Consider the following 4,342-nt stretch of genomic DNA (forward strand, 5'->3'; position numbering starts at 1 on the left):
CAGTGTGAACACTTGTAAGGTTTCTCTCCAGTGTGGATCCTCTCATGTGTTTTCAGATTTGATGACCGATTGAATCTCTTCTCGCAGTGTGAAATAAAAGTCTTCCCACACTCAAAGCACATATAATCTCTCACAGCGTTATGTAACTTCTGATGTGATTTTAAACTTTGCAGCAGGGAAAAACTCTTTCCACATGAAGAACACGTATGTGGCTTCTCCTTCGTATGAACGGTCAGGTGTGTCTTCAGGGATGATGACACACTAAATGTTTTGCCACAGTGATCACACGCATACGGTCGCTCTCTAGTGTGGACTCTCATGTGAATCTCAAGACGGTGTTTGTATGGGAAACTCTTTCCACACTGAAGGCAGGTAAAAGATTTCTCAGCTCTTCTTTCCTTTAAAAATGTCTTTTTAGTTTGAGCGACTCTGGGGTTTTTCTCCAGGTTTGACGTGTTTCTCCTCCACTTCACTCAGTTCTTCATTCTCTTCCATCGGGTCTGAAATGAAAAAAAAAAAAAAAGAAAGTTGCATTTTTTAGTAAACCAAAAATAATTCAAAGCCAGGAATATGAATTGAAAAGTCATAAAAGTGAGCCCTGCTCTAATAACAGAAAAGAGACAACTGTTATAAAATATTGCAATTATTTTGATAAATTAATTATAGGTACATTGATTTTCCAGTTATTATTTTTTAAACATTATAGGCTCATGTAGTGTTTCTGTAGTGAGAACTATTAAATATATTTGATTAACGACAAAATGATCTAATGCAATGTTAACATAAAAAACAAACAAAAAATGCTACGATTTTCACAACAACTTTTAGGTGGCAAACGTTTTGCAGTCAAGAGGAATAGGTTTTATATTTTGAATATATTATAATGTTCAATTTATGTTTTTAAAGACGCCACATAAACGTCCAGATTGACCATGGCTTAAACTGGTTTTTAATCAAGAATTTTTAGCATTAGCTGTGTCCTACAGATTTCACTCAACGATTTTCCTCATTTTAATAAATAGGGCATTTCTTAAAATTGTGACATCATTTGGGCTCTTTTCTACAGCTTCATGGGAGGACAAGAAAATAATCTCAATCCATTTTTACACAAACTGTACAGTGTTGACTGCATTCATCAAGTTACTGTAAGAAACAATCTCTATAACTATGAATAAGTCCTATATTTTATTAGAAATTCAACTTTATCAGTAACTATAAATAAGCTTTTGCTTAAATCCTGTCACCCATTCTGGAAAGTTAATTTACATTTTTGGTGTTTACTGTTTATTGCTAAAAAAAAAAAAAATGTGTAAACTATATTGAGAAATGTCCAAAATTTTGGTAACATTGTTGCAAAAGCATAACCACAAAATAAAAGAGCTAAAACAACATTTAGATTGATTTGATGTTTGCAATCAAAATGAAAGCTTATTGACCATTTGTTGAAAACCAAAACATGAAGAAAAGTTTGTATCCATTTCATAGTTTAACTGTTTATCTAAATCTGATGGACTGCTTGAAGCTTTATAACATTAATGTCCTTCAGCATCATGAATGAATTAAGAGTCAAGAATAAACACCAACCTCTCTGTTCTTCAGTGTGTTTCAGCCTGCAGGGTTCTAGATCACTGTGTTCTCACTGTCCTCACTCTTTGCAGATTTCACTTCTTCCTGATGGAAAAGTCCAGCATTTATTGGCGAATTACTGTGGGTGGAGCTTCACTGATGATGTGTTTGCTGTGGGCGGAGCTTCACTGTGGGTGGAGCTTCACTGATTATGCATTTGCTGTGGGTGGAGCTTCACTGATGATGTGTTTGCTGTGGGCGGAGCTTCACTGTGGGTGGAGCTTCACTGATGATGCATTTGCTATGGGTGGAGCTTCACTGATGATGAGTTTATTGTGGGCGGAGCTTCACTGATGATGCGTTTGCTGTGGGCGGAGCTTCACTGATGGTGGAGCTTCACTGATGATGCATTTGCTGTGGGCGGAGCTTCACTGAGGGTGGAGCTTCACTGATGATGCGTTTGCTGTGGGCGGAGCTTCACTGATGATGCGTTTGCTGTGGGCGGAGCTTCACTGATTATGTGTTTTTCTGTGGGCGGAGCTTCACTGATGATGCAGTTGAAAGCATGAACACAGAAATGGACAGATTTGAGTGAGAAATAAACAGATCCTCCAATGAAATGAGCTTTAAGTGTCAATTTACAGGAGATCTGCAGACGTCAGCATAATAAATGAGGTGAAAACAGCAACTATTGACATGAAATAAAGAGGTTTTTCATAAGCTCTGTTAATATTGATGAGCCTCAGACCATCAACACTCATTAAACAAGCCAGGACCATTATCGGCTCATTTGCATCTCAAAGATAATACTGTTATTTCTCACAATATGACCAGCATTTCAGATGCATGTATTTAAAACACTTACTTGAAATACAAATGCCATTGTGTATTTTAAAGCCTTTGGGGAAAATCAAATGCAATTTGTATTTAAATGCATTTAAGATGAGTATTTTTGTATTTTCAAAATAAAAAGTAAATAAATTGTAATTCAATTGTGTTATTTATAAATTACAATTGTAGCTCTAAAGAGTTACTTATGGCTGTACACGTAGCAATAATTGTTTGAAATTATATAATAAATAAAAAGAAAACAGATAGAATAGAAAAAGAATAGAGCAGGCTAGTTTTAGAGGCCTTTTTTGATTTTTGTTAATTGTATAATAAATAAAAAGAAAACAGATACACTCTTAAAAATAAAGGTGCTTCACGATGCCACAGAATAACCTTTTTGTCTAAATGGTTCCATAAAGAACCTTTAACATCTGAAGAACCTTTCTGTTTCACAAAAGCTTCTTTGTGGCGAAAGAAGGTTCTTCAGATTATAAAAAGGTAAGAAAGAGATGCTTCTTTAAAGAACCTTTGACTGAATGCTTCTTTGTGGAACCAAAAATGGTTCTTCTATGGCATCGCTTGAAGAACCTTTATTTTTAAGAGTGTAGAATACAAAAAGATTAGAGAAGGTAGTGTTAGTTTTTTACTTGTATTGTTTATATATATATATTTTTTCTGTCTAAATGTGCACTTACATATATTAAATGCTACTAAACTGCCAAGTGTGTAAAGCCATCTTTTTGCCATCACCTGTAAAGCTATTTGACTGTGAATCTGAATCAGCATCACAGCACATGCATCATGCACAGGTCTACAATTTAGATCAACCTCAAGACTTTAATGCTTTTCAACATTTCTAAATATTTGAAGTGAAGTGATTCATCAGTCACAGCATTAAACTCATGCATGGTTTAATTATTATATAGACTAATTTCACACTTTTAACACAAGCATAAACATTAGTTTTCTCTGTAATCTAGTTACACAGTTTTCACTGACGTGAATCATGCTGAAGTGAGGTCAGTTACGGCGGTCAAGGCAGTCAGCAGACTTCACGCTGGGTAACTGATGTGAATGGCTGTGAGTGTGAGAGCTGAACCCGTGACGGTCATGAGAACTTCTCCAGAGCTTTGAGAGAGAGTCTGAATCACACACACAATCACATCACAGCACACAGATCAGGTAAGAGCTCATGCACTTTACTCTAAACTCAACACATTAACAAGAGGCAGGCTTTAAATGTTGCTTCAGGGCATTTGCTTCATGAAAATTTGATTTAATTTTAGGCTGTGTTTTTTTTTCACATAGAGAGGCACTGAATGATTATACTGGTTAGCATTATCAGATAGATTTATGTTATAAAATACAAGAAATGTAATTTGCAGCTGGAACAGTGACTAGTTTTTGAGCACATTTCCAAAAAAACCTCTCAACATCTCCAGGTTATAATTTACCACAAAATTTTAAAAAAATTAAAAAGCCATTTTGCATTAAAAATAATTGTATTAGAATCTTTTTTTCATTATTTAACACATAAAATACAAATGTATTATTAAAAAGAATATTTAAATTGCATTATTTTTACATCATGGTAGTATTCATTGTATTGCATTTAATTTATGCAGATTATCATTTTAAATAAAGGTGTATCAAGTTGTTTGCTGTAAACCCTTACTACATTACAATAATAAGAATTAAAATTTAATTATCGATACTGTGCATTAATGGTACTAAAAGCATGCTTAATTTTCATGCAAAATATAATTTTCTATTTTTCTTTTGGATTCAGGGTGAAATTAAAATTGAATCATGACAATTAAAAAAAACAATGGTACTGAAAGCACGCTCAATTCTCACGCAAACCTTATTTCTATTATGAAATTAAAAATGTAATTATCATGACAATAATATGGCAATTACAATGTGTGTGTGTGTGTGTGTGTGT

At 34.1% G+C, this 4,342-nt stretch overlaps 1 pseudogene; it reads right to left on the reverse strand.

Annotated features, from left to right (window-relative positions):
• Positions 1 to 1,248, reverse strand: part of LOC107572800 (zinc finger protein 271-like) — a 3,510-nt pseudogene extending 2,262 nt beyond the window's left edge.
• Positions 1,249 to 4,342: the final 3,094 nt, after the last annotated feature.

This window comes from Sinocyclocheilus grahami, unplaced genomic scaffold (genome assembly GCF_001515645.1).
Source record: "Sinocyclocheilus grahami isolate Dianchi unplaced genomic scaffold, SAMN03320097.WGS_v1.1 scaffold1814.1, whole genome shotgun sequence".
In the NCBI taxonomy this organism is placed as follows: Eukaryota; Metazoa; Chordata; class Actinopteri; order Cypriniformes; family Cyprinidae; genus Sinocyclocheilus; species Sinocyclocheilus grahami.